Below are 21,360 nucleotides of genomic sequence, written 5' to 3' on the forward strand. Positions count from 1 at the left end.
TAACAAATGCTATAAACAATTACAAGAACTATGTTAATTTTTCATTCAGCCAAGTACAAGTTCGAATCAAGAGCTTTAAATGGACCTTCTTGAATTATTGACTAAACAATCGGTGCTCCCATCTGTAATATGTGTTCTGCTAATAATGACAGTTGCAGATATTAGGAGAAACCTGGCTTCCTAAGAGGAGACAGTAAATTAACATTTGCAGTTTAAGAAAATTTTAAGTAAAGATAGTTTGACTTCACATGGCACTTTTTAGACAAGGGATTGTTACCAAGGATATCACTTTATTGCAGTTATGTTATCAACCTTACATTAAGGGCCCGTCCACACTACTGCGTTTTCGTTTAAAAACGGAGACCTTTTGCTACGTTTGTACCTCCCGTCCACACTAAAACGGCAAAAACGGAGACCCAAAACGGAGAAGTTTAGAAACGCTGCCGATCCGTTTTTCGTTTTGAATCTCCGGAGGGCGTTTTAAGCCTGGAACACACCAAGCCGACGCCGACGAACTAGCGCCGATGAAAGCCGACTGTGTTGTCGCCTCTCGTTGCCTCTCGTCGGGGTAAAAAGCTGCACTTGAACACACCGAGAGAACTACAGCCGACTGTCAGCTAGAATGCGCGTTCTGCGCCTGCGTGTAAATGAGACAACTGTCTATTTCTGCAGATATATTCTCTATATTCGTCATTCAAAAAGGGGAAACCGACGCTGTCGGCTGCAGATACACAAACCATAAGCAAAGCAGTGCGTGCTTATCGTTTTAAATATCAATCCTGCTAAACACTTAATTTATTCCACTCCGCTCGTGTTAATATTGAAATATTCGCCAAGTAACACCCAGGTAAGATGACGTAACATAAGAACAGCCTTCTATCTGTAGAGTTTTGACTTCTTTGCTCGCTGTTTTGCTATTATTCTCGTGCATTGACTCTTTCACTAAGCTGAGCAGCCAATCAGAGTTCCCTCTTTCACCGACGGCCCGACGCCGATTCAACATGTCGAATCGGCCGAAACAAAGCCGACGAGGACCAATTTCAGCCGACGGCACGGAACCGTGCGGAACACACCGAGGAAACTCAGTCGGCCGACGCACAAAAACTGCCCGACGGCCGACCGTCGGCTTGGTGTGTTCCAGGCTTTAGTGTAGACGGGTCAAAACAGAGGACTTTAGAAACGATGACGTAGTAGAGGCTCACGCTCGGCTCTATGATTGGGTGTCATCAGTCATGGCGTATATCTTTGCTAGCAGCTGTTGTACAAGTAAATTCTGCATTTTACAACGCTATAACTGCCTACATGCGCCGGAGTCAAGCTATTATTCGAGCGATATGTGACAATTCCCGTGTGCAGCGGCGGCGTTGACCGTACATGGAGCGTCGGTTTGGGGTTAACCCAGAGCATGGTGGGATAATTTTATCAATGAAGTTGTTTAGACCGGCACGCGCATGCCCAGTGTTGGTGAATGGTCACTTGATCCGCGTTTTCAGTCGTTTTAATGTGGACGGAGATCAATTCTAATACGCAGCTAAAACGCTGGTGTGGACGGAGATCATATTCGTTTTAATTATCCGTTTCTAAACTAAAACGCAGTAGTGTGGATGGGGCCTAAAGGGAGCTGATGTGTGTCCAGTGAGCGCTAATGTGGCTGTAATGCTGTTGTTTTTCTCAGGTCAGACTGCAGATGTTGTTTGGATGGTGAATTTGATAAAAGCTCTGTGGTTTGATTGAATAGATGATTTCAGTGGGTCACAGCAGCAGTCCTGAACGTCTGCATTGCTTTTTTGTGTCTGTCTGTCTGAAGATGAGAGCATGCGTCCTGACAGGTTTTCATGAAAGCATCCATCATATCTGTTGATGTGACGTTTAGCTTTTGCATTAGTGATTGCTGTAATGAGGAATTAATATTCAAACACTGTCAACGTTGTTTTTGTTTTTCTACCTGCACTGTTTTTTGCTTGGCATAAACACTCTAGTGAACATATTTTGTGTTCAAATCATGTTGAAAAGATTGTATTTATGAGTTGAATGCACATTTTTCAAAAACCCTCCACCTTCCCCAGCTCCACCTATATAGATCTGCTACGGTGGTTATTTCATTTAAGTTATAATTTATATATATATATATATATATATATATATATATATATATATGTGCAGCAACAGCATGTCTTCTCTGAGAGTTGTCATGACAGAAATACTTTGTTTCTAATTGATCAAATGATGCTAAAGATTCAATTACAGATTCAGTTCAGTGATAAAAGACAAATTACACATTACTCATTGTCAAATATTTCATGATGATGTGATGCAGTGTGTGTGTGTGTGTGTGTGAGCTGGTTGGTCAGTATGTGGTGGAATTGATTTCCTTGGTTCAGTGTATCAATTTGCAAGAGAGACACTTGAAAACAAGCAGCGTGCAAAGCAAAAACTGAAAACAAACCACAAAATCAATCAGGACAGCGAATCTGAGAGAGATGGACAGGATGAAATGAAGAAGAGCAGAAGTGTGTGTCCAATGCTCAGATAAAAGCCGGTTGTTTCAGATTCACTGTCTTAACTCCAGGAACCGTGACGCAACTCTCATACTTGTCCAGAGGAACATTTCATTTCTCAGACGTTGCTCTTTCATAGCTCACGAAATGTCTCAGATGCTTCAAATGAGTCGGATTAGGAAGTTAGATAAAGGTTCTTCCCAACGCCTCAAAATTGTCTTTTTTAATTGATTCCCAGCCCTACAGATCATTTGATTGAAATATCTAACTCGTCATTGCAGACTTTGGTTATATTTATTTAATCGAAATGAAGTTTGAGAGGCTGAGATCTGCTCTAAACATCTGTAGGAGACATATGTGAGATTATTGAGGTCTGGAGAAGCTTATGAGATGGAGGAGACATGTGTAAAACTTTCTGTTTAACCTTGACACTCTCTAGGAGAGACGATTGAGATTTTAAAGGGATGAGATCTCATTTGGGGTTTGTCTCTCCTCGGGGTGTACACAAACAGTTTATGATTTTAGCTGTCTCGCTGTTTAAAAGACACACACACACTCCCTCAGGGGAAGATCAGAGAGCAAACATGCAGGAAATTGGTTTGAGATTTTATTTTGTTGGTGTTTCTGATAGTGGTCAGTTATTTGTTCTCGATTTTACCTTCTTTTCACAAAGATGGACAGAAGGAATGGAGGGAAAGGATAAAAATGAAAGAAATGTACAATGGACACTATTCCCACAATGGATGGAAACACACACACACACACTGGGCTGTGAATTGATTTGGCGTTTTATTCCCCCGTGACACAGACAGAGAGAGAGAGAGAGAGAGTCAGACAGCCACAAAATCTTTCTGTGTCATAAATAGAAAGAGATTCAGGCTGAATTCACTAAGCAGTTGCACCATTTTTGCACAAAGTATTTCAAGAATGTGTGTCTTTTTCACTAACCTCCCACAATCCTCTAGTAGTAATCCTGAAGTAATGCGGCATGAGTATTTCAATTTAGTCATTCTCATTCTGTTCAGCACAAGCATACCACCTGCAAATCAGGTTTATTATAAAATGGTTTATTTTATAAAATAAGATGTTTCTTTACATTTTTTTATTGACCACGGCATCGTTAATCCATCAAATGACAGAAATAAATCTATCCATCCATCCAGGCCCGCCGACAGGGGGGGACAAACGGGTCTGTTGTCCTGGGCCCAGGGTAGGGAGGGGGGCCCAGAACTGGGCCCTCATTAAATTATGGAATAATTGTTAAAAAAATAAATAAAATAGGCATATTTGTTGAAAAAATATCTAATATTTGAGTTACATAAAAGCTTTTTATTCGTTTTCTTCCTAATTGTCCTTGAAATAGTGGTCAAGAACCCCCCCCCCCCCCCCCCCCCCCCAAACAAAAATGGTTTGGCCACTGATCGAAATATGATGTTGTCATTTGATTTGAAGTTCAGTAGGCTATCGTTACGCTCAAAATGTCCGGTCAACACAAGTCCGGTGCTCAGAAAAGAAAAGAGAAGAAGAAAATAGAGGCCTTCGAGATGCCCTAAACAAATATTTTTAAAAAGGTGGTGACGGTGAAGCTGGAACTAACGTTAGTAAAGTCAACGTAGAGCAAGGTAAGAAACAGCGCAGCCAACGTTTATGAGTGTTGTCAAAGACCCGGCACTTCGGTACCAAGTCGGTACAAATTTCTTTTTAAACGTCACGCCACGGTACCAGGTTTTCTCAAACCCGGGATGCGCGTGCATGTCCGAAGCGCGTGCAGTTGCGTCCTCTTCATAAAAGCGCTGAGACATGGCGACCGGCGGTGCTGCTGCTGTGGTGGCTGTATGCTGTAAATCCACTTGTTGATAAGACAGGAGGAAAGAGCCACATATGGAAATATTTTGGATATTAGCTCATAATAGCGACGCGGCGCGCTCGTTTTTACAGGCGCGCCTAAGTTCATTGTTGCATAGCAACGACAGACGCCACGGGAGAGTAAACGCTTGTGGAAAGGAGAAAGCGGTGCGAACTGCGCTCTCCATGATGACGAGGAAGTATTAGCAAAGAATTCATTGATTTCTAGCCCTTGGATTAGCTTTACTACTATTTATGGAGATGAGAAATAAAAAGCCGGCTGAAATGCATCACTGTCATCATCGGTGAACAGATAATGGGTCAGATCCGAGTCTATTTTTGCTGCGCTGCTCATGCTTAAAAGTGAAAGCACACTTTTGATGGACAAAAAATAAATATGATTTCACACAAAAAGTGCCCAAAATGCACAGATTATGCATGTCTAGTGTGTTTTAACGAGAACTGCAGTAGGCTATGTCAGAAAAGAAAATGAAGACATTTATAGAAAATGTACCCATTTAAACGTGTTTTTATTATTCATTTTGGGTAAAAGTATATGGTGTTTTATAAAAATAAAAAAAATCGTGGGGGGGCCCCATCTAAGATTATCTTGTCCCGGGCCCAGGCAAGACTGTCAGCTGGCCTGCATCCATCCATCCATCTGTCTGTCTGTCTGTCTGTCTGTCTGTCTGTCTGTCTGTCTGTCTGTCTGTCTGTCTGTCTGTCGGACTGACTGATTGAAAATCCACCCATCCATCCATCCACCCATCCATCCATCCAATGACAAACCAGAGTTTATAATACTAGAGTCACTAGAAAAGCCCAAACATGATAGCTGTGACCTTTGACCCTGTTCGACCCATGTCTCTCTCTTGTGTTTCTCGCGGCTGCATAATAATGGTTCTCTCCCGGTTGCTACAGCAACAGTGAGTCTGACAGTAATTGGGCCACTGTGCTGGAGAGGTAAGGGATGTGAACTTCAACCCCTGGGGGTCAGAGGCCACAGTCCCACCTGAAGTGGCTCTGTATTGCTGTGATTAGACACTTGACCCGCATTCCTCTGAGGGAGAATAAGTGGGATCTGAATAAAAACGAGTCGTCTGACCCCCCCTCGTGTCCAGCGGGCAGCCGTGGCGTCTGACAGCCTGTGCGTGTCGTGGCGTTTGAGCCTCAATGGCTGAATCTGCAGTGAGGAGCTGAAGTGGCCTCTGGCTCCTCGCTGGGGCTTCATCTAATTAAACCACGGGGAGGCAAACGGCTGGAGTCAGTGAGCGGATGGACCTTGAGTTTTCTGCCCATCCTGATGCTTCTAACAAGCATCTCATTCATTTCTGAAGAAGCTCATAGTCACGTGTGTATGTGTGACTGAATGAATGATGGCTTTTTAACCCTGTAAAGCCTGACATGTGAAGTAGTAGTCAGACAAATGCATATCAATATCAGTAGTTGGACTATATCTTCCAATAATATTTTCCAATAATCTTAGTAAGTTTCTCAAAAGCCTGAAGGATCATATTTGACAGTCACATTTTAGCATGATTTTTCAAAAAAAAAAAAAAAAATGTATGAATAATCAAGTTAACCAGTTCGGTAAGTGTCCATCTTGAAATATTACTAACAATATAAAAGTTATTCTTATGTTCACTTCATAAAAAAACAGTAAAGATTTTGCCACAAAAAGACACATGACCCACAACCTGAAGGGTGACGTTTTTTGCAATTACACTAAAAGGTCTTTTACCTCCTAAAAAAATACAGTTTTGATCATGTTGATCATTTAGAGGCCTTATAAATTCATGTATCAATATAATGCAGTATGCTTTAAAGGAATAAAATCAACTTGAAATGTTGTTCACAACCCATTTTACCTTTGTAATGTGACTGATATCCTATAGTGAAATGTAAAATGTTGCAAAGATTGATTGTGTGGTGAAAAATGTCTCTGTTTGACAGATGGTTGGAAAAGTCAACTGAAAAGTAAAGTCGTTACATTAATTTTTTTCCTTTGAAATAACGTGCACCAATGAATCGTTTACAATTAGATCAGGATCATGCATTGGGAAAGGATACACGGGTCGATTTTGATTTCATGTCGACTTTAACAGTCAAGGCCCGCTCTGCTAGGTCACGTACAAACAAATTCCCTCTCGTCAACCGTTTTCACACTCTGATTGTTTTGTCCAAACCAGAGTTCGATTCCATTTCTCTTATCAAGCGTCTGCTGTAGCCAAGACTCCTATCTAGAAGAAACCAACATTAGAATGCTGTTCACTTCACTTTTTATGTTTTTGTCAGATTTTTTTGTCATTTTTAGTTTTTACCACCAAAAACAAACACTCAACTGGCAAGAGAAAGCAATGAGAAATGCATTCTGTCATAGACAAATTGCATGTCACGATTTCACAATAAATCAAGTCACCATTATTTCTATAGTGCATTATACAGTACGACTGTTTCAAAGCAGCTTCACCGTAATAACAGGACAATAACAGAATCAATGATGCAAACATCAAATATAAGACAGATTCAAATTCTGCTGTAAGGTAGCTCTAAAAAGACAATGGTGTCCTTATGCAGCTCGAGTCAGTTGATGGTGATGATTCAGCGATGTTGAAAAATGTATCAATTATGAAACAAATTCGATTCAGCTATAAAGCAGCTCTACAGAAGACAATAGTGTCGTTATTGAGCTTTTGTACTCATCCGATAGTGTCAGTGTAATCAAATCAATAATATTACTAAAACCAAACCAAATGGACTCAGGTCTAGTGTGAAGGGGCTGAGCTGAGGAACTGGAAGCTCAGTGAGTGAGTCTTTGTTTTTAGAGTAGAAATGAGACAAATTGTAATGCCACAGGCCAACACAGTTTCATCTGCGCTCCTCTGCAAATGAACAGCACCAGCTGAGCCAACATGAGCGCCAGGCTGTGTTTCCAGCATTTTAGGAAGCACTTCGTCATGTCTGAGCCAAAATGGCCGTCAGGCGGCGGTGAAAGCCAGCTGGGATGTACAGCCGCGATTGGGCCAATATGGCTGGAGGACAGGTATCAAAGTCTTCGGGGACAGACGGTGCATTTTCAGCCAGGATGGCTTGCGGCTGCAGATATGTCGTTTGTCAATGAAATGCTGGATAGGAAACTGGGCTGTGGACGGCAGCTCGCCTCCGTCACCGCCCCAATTAGAGCTGACGTGCCGAGAGGAGAGAACAACGGATGAAAGAGACGAGTGTTTTTACCGCAGTAATTCCCACCGCAATTCATCACAAAGACAAGATCCCCTTTCCTCCTCTTGTGAACAACGAGAAAGTGAAAACAGACGCTCTGAGCGGAGCTGCAGTGGCCCTAATATGTCGTTTTAGCTGAGACCGTCTCTGTGTGAAACTGCCCTCTGACAGCCGAGAGACTCGCCCTCACAGCCACAACAACAAAAGAGCAGTAATGACAGGCCAAACAAAACCAAACAACTTCCATTTATCTACTAACCATTTAACAATGTTACATAATTAGTTGATTTTTTTTATTAGGAGCAACACAATGATGTAACATGCTACTTTTAATAATGTAAAATTTTCACAAAACACTGGAAACACTTGGGTGAATGTCACACCACGCAATTAATATTAATCAAAATCTCATAATTAATATTGAGTCAAGCAGATTTTATTTATTATTAGTTGTATCCCCTTATTTTTCAAATTGTTCCTATGCTTTACATGTTAGATTCTACATAGATATATGTAGTATTATGTGTCTATTATTAATTATCTCTTGAATTTACTATAAAATTATATTGAAAATTAATGCACACCCATTGTGGTAATGCTTAATGCAGCCATATACGTATGTATTTATACATGTAAATAAATGAATAAATAAATTATCTGTGTTTGTTTACACATTCCTGTCAATCTGCACATTAGTTGCACATTGATTTTTCAGTGACTCTTTCTGTAGTTTACAAAATTAAAATAGTAGATGGCAACAAGTGACGATATTTGTTATTCATTCAACTGATTCGTTCAAAAACACTAATGCATTCAAAAACACCCATTCATATAGGAATCAAAACAAGCGAGCGAGTCACTGAATCATTCAATTAACCAATTTGTTTGAGAACACTGATTCTTTCAGGAACAAAACAATTGAGTGAGCCACTGAATCATCCACTGAAAGCCACTACTGTGTTGCTTGGAGACGCACATCACACTTGGAGACTCGCACGTCGGTTGTGGTAAACGGAAGCATGTTCGCCTTAACATGCGAGAACCAATGAGGTTCATTCTCATGTTACGCGGCACGTTTGAGCTTCAGCAAGAACAAATGAGGTTTGCTGCGTCAAACAAGTACTATTGAGCTTCTGTTTAAGTTCGATGATCAATGTTTATATGTAAATAAAAGGATAAATTAAGTCTGTTCATAATATAAAGCGATCGTGTCTCTTCAGAAAATCTGGACTAAACCGCTCAAGTCATATGGAATAGTTTTACGATCTCGATATGAACTTTTTGAAGCGTCAAAGCGTCAGTTGTGCAGCTGTCGATGGGGTGACAGAAAAGCTCTCAGATGTCATTAAAAATATCTTCATTTGTGTTCTGAAGATGACCGAAAGTCTTACGGGTTTGAAACAACATGAGGGTGAGTAAATGATGACAGAAATTGGGTGAAACTCTTGTGTATTTGTATTTGGGACTATTATCAACTGGCAAGATTGCGTCTAAAACATAAGTTACTAAGTTAACCTTAATTTTTAGCAAACTGTTCAGCAATATCACCCACAATCGTGTTGTCAGTCTGAATGTCAACACAGCTGTCTGATACTGTATGTGCGCTCAAATAAATGTCTCTCTCTTGTTTTCTTGTTTGTAGTTAAAATGACCAGCCTGTTGTGTTTGTGTTTCTCTTTGAGAGAGTGAGAGATGGCAGGAGTGTGACAGGGCAGATAATCAGGAATAGTAAATCCGCGTCTCTTGGGCAGTTGAGGGCGTTCCGGATTCTTCTGTAGTGTTTAGAGTCTCTTTGAGCACTGTCACTGTCAGCAACACACACACACACACACAAAGTCCTCCACTAACCTCTCCTCTCTGCCTCTTTTCTCCTCTGTATCTCCTCTTATCCTGTCTGTGTTTCTAAACACCCTCCATACACTGTGCTTCACACACATGTACATTCGGACTACACTACTGTACGTGCTACAGACTGTTTTGTTTTATTTTACATTAATGATAATTGCTATGCCATTCAAACAGAATGCATTTTTTGTTTTCCACAGTGCTTTGTCTTTTTTTGTAAGCATGTTACAGAAAAATGTAGAACGATGTTGCTTGTGCTCGCGCCTCGGGTCTTTTGCAGCGTCATTTTTAGAACGCCGTTTAAAGTTAAACTTTTCCAAAAATACACCTTGAGGCCTTGCTCTTTTACACTTCCCTGCGTCTCATGTTTCAAGTGCAAAAGAAACCCCAAACTTTAAATCGTTTGTTTAAATGTGGCTTAATCCATTAGGACAGTGATGCAACTAGTACACACCTAATTGATGATGCATAGGCTACTACATACCGACAAGTATGAGCCCAGAATATGAATGTAACGCACAAAGTGCCAATTGGGGAAACACGTAATGAATTCAACTTTGCTCGTTGCGTTCATATTCTGGTCTCATACTTGTCTGTATATAGAATGCATCATGGGACATGTAAAATGTGCCAATTTTATAAACATGCATTATTAACGTTGTATATGAATCATGTTTACAGTTGAGAATGTCTCCAATTGAGAACCCAACACAATACCAAAGTTATTTATAGTAAAGTAAACAAAAATGTCCTTAACATGGTGCATACAAATTGTTTAGGTCTCAGGCAAATTTATGGTAATATTATGTGATGTATTAATATTACCATGAAATGCAGACAAAATAATGAATATCACACAAAGCATAGCAAAACTGGCAATTTACTAAATACATAAACAGCAGTAGTGAGATTTACCAGCCAAGCACTGGGACAAATATTGTATTATAGCTTCTGAATATGAGAAATAATCAACCAGTTGACTGCATAAATATATGAATGGGATTCAGTGCAATCAACAGCCTATAAGCACAAAACATATAATCCATGTTAATCCTCATTGTGAACCTGTTCTATTGTCGACTGGGTCATGCTTTCCTTTTTCTCAAATTGTTGGTTTTTGAGGATGAAGGTGTCACAACCTGCCCATGTTGACATTGTTTGACTTTGGCCTAGAGACAGATTCATATTTTTCATTGAGCTTTCCACAATTCATTCTGTTATTTTATACTGTGGACACATGATGAGTCTTTATATCATTCTCTCACTTCTATGAGCTCATGTCAGGTGTAAATATGTTCCTGTCTCTTTAAGACTGCTGGAGCTGCTCAAATACACTGGCAGCTCATTTCAGTGCCACATCTGAGCATTAATTAATCAAACGTCTGCCCACGGTTTTAATCTTTTAGTCTTTTTCTCACCAATTAAATGTGACCCTTGGGGAGTGTAGGGTGTCATACGTGTGACCCGTGACCCATCTAATTGAACGTTTCTTTCATCATTGGGCGGGAGAACATTTTAATTAAGTGTTACATTCTTTCCTTTTGGTCTTTTATTTCTTTTTGCTTGTGTGTTTGGCTGTCTGTTTGAACATGATTGGATGTTTCCAGTATAGTTCTGATCGATCACTATGGTAACTGTATGAAGTTGCGTCTGTAGCAGAACTCACTGCAAGGGTTTAATAAAGACGAACTTGATTTCTGCCTCAAATTTCAGGATTTTGTTTCTTTTCTCAATTTTGTTTAGCTGGATTACAGTGTTTTTAACCTTGAGAAAAACCCAGTAAACTGAGCCAATATGATAAAGACGTTTAGCTCCAAATGTGTGAGAAAGAGGAACAAACTCACAGACTTTCAATAAAGCGTGAGACTGTGATTAAGGCCTGTTTTTCAGGGTAAAATTGTTAATAGTAGAACCAAACATAAAAATAAAATAAAAATGTTTTAACTTGAAAGTTTAAATTAAAATGTTAAATAAATGTTAACTGGGAAAAAAATCAAATTAAACCTTTGTAATTTGATTTGATAACCTAGTTATCAAAGCAGCATTTCTCATGTTCATGTATGTACAACTAAAGCTAAAACTGAAATAAAAATTAATAAAAAAAATTACAAATTTAAATATTTAAATTTTAATAAATTTTAATTTACCCAACCAAATTACTAAAAATTTTAAATTAATTAAATATATATATTTTTTTTTTAAAACTATAAAGATAACATTAGTACACACAACCTTCAGTGGCTTATTGGTTTTTTGATAAACACCAATTGAATTCATTAAATACTTATCTAGTATAGTATTACTTATATAATACTTAAAATATAAATCATTTTTTTTAATAGAAATCAGCTTTTACACCGATTTCAAATGTGCCTCATCCAAGTTTAAAAAAATATTTTTTAACTTTAATTACAGTACCTTAACCTCTTGGCCTTTAACTTTAGTTGCTTTGTGTACTTTTATGTGCATGCGTTTCACAGCCTTTAGGAAGTGTAAATTGCCTGTTTCGTTCTCTTTGAAGCTCTTTCCTTGGGCCATTTTAAATCTAGTCTGCTTCTCCAAACATTATTTTAAAGCAGAAGAAACTCTTTAGTAGAGCAAACCCTTTAAATACTTCTATTCTGAAGCTGGCCAATAATCATAGTGCAGCTGATGAATATTCAGTAGTGTTGGGAGAAGGCGCAGTCCCATGGGGCACCGGAGCGAGAGGCGCACACTTTCCACCCGTCGCTCGTGTCCTGAAGGCATGTTCGTTAAAATCCCATCCCGCCAAACCCCTCTGCCGCCTGAACTTCCCCAGCGTTTATCAAATTAATACTTTAATTAAACGTGGAATTATACATATGTTCCTTGCACAAGGTTTCCACAGCTGTTAGCGCTGAATAATCTTTCAATGTCGAACGCTTTCTTCTGGGCTTTTCTCACTATAGAGCGACGGATAAACAGTAGTAAGATCCGTGTGAATTAAAGAGCTGTAGGTGTGTTACCTGTTTAACATGCATTAGTTTTGCTCTGCAGGTGAACTTCAGCTTTATTCTTTTACATGAATTAAAGCGTCACATTCAAGCTAATTATTTCTACAGAGAGAGAGAGAGGGGGTAATGCTTGTTAAAGAAGAACTGTGTTACTGAGGACCGAATTGTCTTGAGAAGTGTGCTAAATTTGAGGGCATCCTCAAATGTATGAATGATTCATAAAGTGAATAATTTTAGTTTTTAAGTTTTCGTTTAGGATTTGAGCAGTTAGTCAGTAGTTATTATTTTGTGTGTGTGTGTGTGTGTGTGTGTGTGTGTGTGCGCGCGTGCGTAGACAGCTCCTGCTGCGCTGTGATAGATGGTTCTTATACATATAACCTCATTACACACACAAAATCGCTGATCTACTCTCTCTCTCTCTCTCTCTCTCTCTCTCTCTCTCTGCACATTTAGCTCAGCTGATTGGTGATTATCCTTTTTTTCTCTTGTCTTGACTTCTCTCTTCTGAATCTGTTCTAGAAGATCATTGTGTGTGATAAGGTTATAGTGAACACACACACACACACACACACACACACACACTGAGACGTCTGCCATCTCCATATGGACACGTCTGACCTCAGCATCACACATGGCTGACTGCAGTATGCCCCTTTACTGAATGAGACGCTTCTGCTCAACTCTTGACAGTTCAGCTTGTGTCAGGTGATGTGGGAGGGGCTTAATATTTTGAGGGAGTGGCCTGAGGTGGGAGGGAGTGGCTTTAGATCATTTGACGGACAGACATCTATAGATAGGCTGTGAGAGCTGTGGATTTGAAGTGTGTGCAGAGATTTTATACATTTTTTTATTTTATTTTAGTGTGCAGGGTGAGTTTAGGCAACATTATGTAACAAACTTGGCTTGCAACATAAGTAAACCAGTAGTCACTTAAAAGTTCAGGGCACTCACAAGCCATGAATCAATAAGGGAAAAAAACTATAGCAAAACTTGACATCAGACAAAGACAGGCATAAGCAGGTTAATCAGCAAATTAAATTGATAACTCAATAGTCAAATCAAAAAAAAATTAACACTTATCCGAGAGACCTTGATCAAATAGTCCATGCGTGAGAAGTATTGTCCTTATGCGTGAATCCTTAGTCCTTGAGTCCAAAAAATGAATCAAAATCTCCAGGAAAAATGGTAATAATCCTCCAATCATGATGAAATAGCAAAAATAGCAAAAACCCCAAGTCTTCTCGTGAACCTCGATGGGTAATTAATCCAAAAACGACTTCAAAGCAGAAGGCTAAAAAACACCAATCTGTTTGGTTCAAACAGGATCACCTAACGTCTTGCCGAAACCTGGCTTGGCCTTTTCTACTAAAGAAGGCCTTCTTCTTCCAAGGTGCTCTCCTGTCTAAATAAAAGTCAATTTTGCCCACTACAGGATGTTTCTGCACCAAAGATAAAAGTCCCACATACAAAAGACAGAGAACTTCAACTAGGGCCTGAAACCAATTGAATCATACATATTTATTTTACAGTATTTTATCCTCCTTCACATTTGAAAATAAAGTATGTGTATGTCACTTAGCCCTAATATAGAAGTGTCACAATTACTTAATTTATTATATGCCATTCTTTTACAATTTATGCCATTTTTTCTTTGTTATTTAAGTATTATTTTATACTGTACTATAATTTAGTAATTTAGTAATTTTTTATTATTTCAGGTTTTTTAGATTGATTTATTTATTTATTTTTTAAGTTTAATTTCCAAATTTCACACTTGGTTCGAATGCCTGGTTCGAATGCCTGGTCCGAACCTGAGTTCGATTGCCCTTAATCGCTCCTATTACATTATTTTTGTCAGAACCTCATTATCAAAACAGCAGCTGTTTACCCTTGTTGCTTGGTAACGACGATGCAGGAGAAGGCGGAAAAATGCTTAGCGTTGTTCACCTCACCGTTATATATATATTGTTTCTAACCTATGGTTTTGATTTCAAAGTGTCAGCTAGGGCTGAAACAACTAATCGATTTAATCGATTAAAATCGATTATTAAAAAAGTTGTCAACGAATGTCATTATCGATTAGTTGGTCTGCTTACGTTAAATTTAATGCTTAATGCTTAAAACTTAATTTGCGGGCATCAGGGAGCCGCTATCAATATGCGGATGACTTCCGGAACTTCCGCGAGACTTGGGATGTCTGTATTTTGTTTCGAGGATCAGGTTGCGCAATCAGTTCACTCGCAACATAAATGATGGATTAAAATAGCGCTACCGCAGAAATAGGTTAAATTAAAACGGTGTTTACAAAGTGAAGCACTAAATTAAAGGCAGTTAATAACAGCAGCAGTAAAAGAGTGTAAAAGATTGTTTTTTAGTCACTGTACTCAGTGGTTTTCAGCGAATGCTTGTGCACTAATGCATCATTTTTCCTGTCCTTTTAATCAAGCCTGTTAACTTGCTGCGTACCATTCCGTATACTCTTTAACGACACCTGTGAGACGCACCGGTCTCGCATCTCTCACGTCCCTCGGCCTCGTCCTGCTCGCCACAACCCTGATTTAGGGTTTTATTTAGTTATAATAAACAAAAAATCTAATTGAAATTTTTATCCGATTAATCGAAAAAATAATCGTCCGATTAATCGATTATCAAAATAATCGTTAGTTGCAGCCCTAGTGTCAGCACATAACACCACTTGCGTCTGTCTGCGGCAATTACACTGCGAATGTTCTAAAGAACGCTAGAGTCCGTTTCTGCTGAAGGCAAGATGAGATATATCTGTGTCATATAGTGTCATATTCATATAGTGTGTCTTTCACTCCTGTCAGGAAAGTGGTGAGAACACACAAACCCAGTTTTGTTGAATCATACGTCATCAATAGCGGTTCACTTCCGCTATTTATACGATTGCGTTCATATCAGCAGCGAACCGTACTGGACTTCACATGAACTGACCACCCTTTTTATGTGGACTTGGTGTGCACCTGGGTTTGGAAAACAGCTGACGTACAATTGTTCAGTGAACCGTGTTTTAGTTTCTGTTGAGCCTGTGTTGTGTAATTCACTGTCTCTGGGTGCCTTTTGCTCCATTAGGTTCGTACATTATTAACACTCAGTGTTTGAGTTGACCTCACATTGTAAACTTTAGCAATGCGTTTATTCCCTCGTAACAGAAGCCCAAACATGCTCATATCCTCAAACTCTCCTCATGTATTTACCTTTGTGTATTTACAGTCATTGCTAATGTTTTTTCTTTAGAAAAACACAAACTGATGAATCATTCATAATAAAGCCAGTAACAAAAAAAATAGAGTTCATTTTGATTTCATGGTGACTGAAAACACTGCCCTCTCTCTCCCTAGTGTGCCTTTGAATGAGTTGATTGACACTTGATGCCAAAGTGTGCAGATGGCACAGATGGCATTTGGTAGGCAGGTGCTCTAATGTAGAGGGCATTAACGGGACATGTGTGTGTTTTAGGCTCTGTCAAGGTTAGATATTTACATTCTCTCTATGGATCCAGGATCACAGCATGTTAATTAAGCAGATTATGAGTGTGTGTGTGTTTAGAAAACAAAGGTTCATCTCATTCATCTAAATGTTTTTAGTTTATCTGGTGACATTCAGAATTCGGCTGTGTGCTGATTGGCCATTAGGCTGCACAGACTCGTCCTGATTGGATAATCACAGGTATGAATGCTGAATCCAGGTCGTCTAATTTAGCCTCATTCAACCTTCAGCACTAATTCCAGTATTTAAAATAGAGGCACATAGAGGAAGTGTTCGTTTTAAGATTACTCACTTGATTATGGAAGTGAGATTTATCATTCAGACTAAAAATTACAAAAACACAACAAAATTACTCAAATGAACTAAACTAAAATAAAATGAAAACAGCAAATACGAATAAAAACTAATTCAAAATAGAATTTGAATGTATATTGTTCACAGTATGCAAATTTTCCTTCAGTTTGGCTCAAAAGCAACATGTGCCTCTTTCAACTGAGCCATAAATGCCATGTGTCTATGACTCTGGAGCCAGAGGAAAATTATGATTGCTGAATTTGAAATGGCATACTTTTCTTACTATTTCTTCCATACAAAAGATATTAGGATAATGCATAAATAGTAAGAGTCGTATGATATTATCCCATTCCAAATTCAGCTGATGCACATGCACAAAATTGGATTAAAATACAAAATGTCCTTGTTTATTTCCAAGGTGATGCAACATGCAATGTGATTGAAACATTAATTGTGAAAAAATACATAATATTAGTAGGCAATATGCAGTGCAAGTAGGCAGCATTTGCTGTAAGATAGTATTTCATTCTGAACAAAGCCCTTGTGTTGTGTTATTGATCGACGCAGCAGCTGAGACGCCCACATACACAGGGATCCGTGGCACACAAAGGGTTAAAGCTCGATTTGTGAGGTGTATGTAAGCGTTTGAGGTCACATCTGGATAGATGAGGTCTACTGTTGCTGTGATACTAAGGTTCAAAGGTCAAACTTGATAGAGAGCAAATGCAACTGCAGTTTACACAGAGAAAATCAATGCAGGCTGAGTTTAAACGACTTTAAACGCCTGCATTCGGGTTAAAGCAATAGTTCAGCCAAACAGGAAAATCTGTTAGCATTTTTCCACCCTGCATGAGTTTGTTTCTTGCATGGAACAGAAGAGAAAGGTCTATTTGATTACGCTGTTTTTACTCATGCAGTGTTAGTAGATTGTCAAAAATCCATCATGAAGGAAAGAACTATAATGTTAAAGTGTAATAGGTATATACTACTGGAAAAGCACACACATGCACACACACACACACACATGCACACAGGCAGCTGTAAAACGATATATATATGGAGCCAATGTTGCACATTTATAGGATTAATTTACTGGCTATCAAATCATGGCTGTTTATGAGCATATTTCTCTCTCTCTCTCTCTCTCTCTCTCTCTCTCTCTCTCTCTCTCTCTCTCTCTCTCTCTCTCTCTCTCTCTCTCTCTCTCTCTCTCTCTCTCTCTCTCTCTCTTTTAATTCAGCCCATAAAAATGATAAAACTTGTGGCCCTGAGGGGAGGCGGGTTTCCATAGCGATGTCACGAGAGACATATGATAGAGGAGGAATCACCCATCGAATAAACCAGCGTGGACGGCTTTTATTTTTCAGCTAAATGAATTCTTCATCACTCAGTCCTGTTGTAAAGCACACCAGACGAAGATAAATGTGGACAGTCGGTCGTAGACAAGAAAAGAGGAATGAAATTGGATGCTATTAGTGCTATTTCTACAATGTGTAGTATATATACTTTGCACTGTATGCTTATGCATGAAATACCGTTGCATATTGATTGCATTTGACAAAATGTGCAGTGTGCAACATTGGTGCACATCCTGTTGAGATACTTTATCCCACAATGCAACGTCAAGTCACCTTTAATTCTACAGTGCTTTATACAATACAGAATGTTTTAAAGCAGCTTCACATAATAGATAGGATAATAATAGAATTAGTATCCAAACTTCATCAAATATGAGACAAATAGAAATTCTGCTGTAAAGCAGCTCCATTCAGTTCAGTTCAATAACTCTGTAAAGTTCATCAATTATGGTCAAGTCCAGCAATGAAATATTAATAATACCAATCACAAATTTGTAAATATGTCGTTCTTATATGTCACTCATTTGATGTGTATGCCAAAATTTTGACTATTTTTACACAAATTTGTGTTAAAATGCAGAATAACGGTGAGTTAGAAATGCAAACTAATGGTGTTTGAGGATGATTAACTGCCACCTACTGAATTAAACATGCAATGTATGAACTGCTATTTGAAACGGATATCATTATTGCAATGCATAGTTGCACATGCTATTTTTAATAAACAGTGCTCAGTATACAGTATATTTTGTGCAGTATTTCATTTTAAACATGGCCGAAGTGTGTACATCGTGCGCTGTTTGTTGATTTGGATTGACTGCTTGGTTAAACAGGAACTGAATTTGTTCATTCAGGCCAGGAATTGAAAAGCGTGAAGAGGTAAATATCCCCCTTCCTCCCTCTCTCTCTCTCGCTCTCATCTCACATTTATCAGTCGGGATCTATCACACTTTCTTATTTTCATTCCCTCTTCGACACACGCGTTCGTACCCTGCAGTGAGGGTGTTTGGAGTTCGTCTCTGAATATGAATGGCCTGTTTTCTGTTGTAATAGAAAAACGACAGAACAAAATGAAAGAATACACTGTAGTAACAAGAGGAATGCATCACTATGCTGTACATGTATACCTGTACATTTACTCACCTTACATGTCCTCTCACCTCACTAGATCAATACTCATTTTTAATGCTATTTTGTATCGTGTGTGTTTGTGTGTCATGCGCTGACTTGATATGATAATCCAGACAAAGATGCTTGACGCAGATGAACGATGAAATAACATTTAATAAACACCAGGAAACATACATAAAACACCTGCATGAAACCAGATGAAGACTGAGGGTATAAATACAAAAGATGAAAATAGACTGAATTAAGGACAGGTTTTGGCGATTAGTTGACATGGAGATAAACCAGGATAACTAATAAGACAGCAATGGAGACAAGGGAAACAGGAACTAAAGACATGGGAACTAAACACTGGCAATAGAAGACAAAAGGATATCGAAACAAAAGTCATTTCACACACAGAGATAGAGGAATCGTGACGAATTGAAATTATATTTATTTTTAGGAAATTACATAATTTTATTCGTTTTTATACTTATAAAAAAATTAAGATATAAATCCCAAAAAATATAAATGGTCCCTTCGTTTTCTTTATGCGAATATATTTTATTAATTATTTTATTTTGAACGTGGTCAAATTCGATCAGGACGTGTTTCTGTGAGATTCACCTCATTAAACCTCCTGCTAACTGCACACACACACACACTCAGTTATGCAAAAACTAAAACACGAAAGCAAAACGTCCTTCAGACAGAATCCAATCACTATATGCTATGTGTGTGTGTGTCCGCTGCTAAAGCGTGTCCTCACTTCCCCTCCGACACGCTCCCAGCGCCTCATCTCTCGTTTCCTTCCATCTCTCATCGCCCTCACCGGCTGAATCCCATATGCAGGAAAATATCAAATCATTCCATCTGTCACAGGGTTGAGAGAGGCCTAAACTCCATCAATAAAGGCATGTACATTAGTACGTTTATATGACTTACTGTGTGCACTATATTCAAGTCTTCTGGAGTCATGCTTTCTGTGAGGAACAGACTGAACTTTAAATCATTAATCACTGTAAATCTCTCCCGTTTCTCATTTGCATATTCAAATATGGCACTGGAACAAGGTTGGAAGTAAATGATGTCAAACATTGTTGGTTCTAACAGGCCTTTTGACTTAATGACCCCATTTTCAGTCAATAATATGTTAAATATTGGTCTGTTACTCACACAAAACTATCATATGACTTCAGAAGACCTGGAATAAAGAGCATGGGTCATAAAGATGGATGTTATGATGCTTTTTAATCTTAAACTGCAGCCCCTGGTCACTGTCTGCTTTCATTGTATCACTGTATTATTGTGTTTTATTATTGTTTTGTATTGTTTCGTTGTGACAATGTTCCATTGTTTCATTGTATTGTTGGATTTATCATTAACTACATTTGAATGTCATTCCAATTGATAAATCTGAACATAGTGTTTACATGAACGTTAAATAAAGTGATGGATGCACTAAATAAAGATGCGCTAAATAAAGTGGGTTGATGTACATGTTTATATGTCACAAGCTTCAAATTGGAACTGATCTTTTGTATATACAGTGTCCTGCTGTTGGGTCATACTAACCATCCGTATCATTGTTTCATTGTGTCATCATATAGTGGTTTTGTCATTTCACATCATTGTTTTGTTATATCAATGTTTTGCTGCATCACTGTAACATCTTTTGTGAATGTGAGCAGAGCGATACTTGTATGGTTAGATTCAGATGACAATGACCCTGGGATTTGCACCCAAGGAAATACAAAAGGAACACAGGTTCAGTGGTACAATGAAAAGACAGACGTGTTGTCCAATAAAAAAAAAGGAAAAAAGAAAATCAAGCCAGAATCATCATAATCATCATACACCCACCCATGTTCCCATAAAAGGATAACCAAATGAAGGGGAGATCCCACACTACTACATGAAGAAAGTCACACAGGTTTAACACAACATAAGGTAGAACTATCCTTTTAATTATGAGGTACTTACTACGTTAGCAGGAGTGATAAGAGCTGTAAATCGACTGTGTGTGTGTGTGTGTGTGTGTGTGTGTGTGCTGTGCTGTATTGAAGGCCAGTTGGCATGGCTGCGCTCCAGACGAACAGCAGGTTGGCATCAAACTTCCCCGATGAACACACACATAGACATGTGAAGGTCAGAGGGAGTGATGGAGTGTTTGACCTCTGTTAAACCCACCTGTGTGATTCAGTGTCACACACACACAAGCAGCAGCGCTATACTGTATACTGTACTGAATTTGCTCTGTAATAGATGGCTGAGAAACGTGTGTGTTTAATGTTTCCTGACAGAGATGAATGTCTCACGAGTTCTCGTAATGATCTCCGCACACGCGCTATTCCTCCTCATCCTCCTACTTCCTGCTGGAGGAACTACATTACCTGTGCGAAAGAGGAAAAGATGGCAGAGCGCGAGACAGTGTTTCTCCTCGTCCTCCATTTGTCAGGAAGTGTTTACACTGAGCTATTGCTCAAAGTCAGCGCAGTGAGTGTGTGTGTGTGTGTGAGATGATAAAACATTTGCCAGAAGGCTGCTGCATTGTTTCTCCTGTGTGTTTGCCAGAGTAAAGCTCTCCTCTCCTCCATCAGATTCTCTCGCTTCCTTTCATGCCATCTGACTGAATCTACTCTGTTTTTCTTTCCTGGAGAGAAAAAAACAAAACAAAAGAACATGAATATAAAAGATGAGAGA

At 38.9% G+C, this 21,360-nt stretch overlaps 1 protein-coding gene across 1 annotated transcript in view; it reads left to right on the forward strand.

The window, feature by feature from the left end:
* Nucleotides 1-21,360, forward strand: part of spock1 (SPARC (osteonectin), cwcv and kazal like domains proteoglycan 1) — a 212,839-nt gene that overhangs the window by 134,871 nt on the left and 56,608 nt on the right. The gene's annotated exons all lie outside the window — the stretch shown is intronic.

This window comes from Rhinichthys klamathensis, unplaced genomic scaffold (assembly GCF_029890125.1).
Source record: "Rhinichthys klamathensis goyatoka isolate OS25496 unplaced genomic scaffold, OSU_Roscu_1.1 h1tg000097l_1, whole genome shotgun sequence".
Taxonomy (NCBI): domain Eukaryota; kingdom Metazoa; phylum Chordata; class Actinopteri; order Cypriniformes; family Leuciscidae; genus Rhinichthys; species Rhinichthys klamathensis.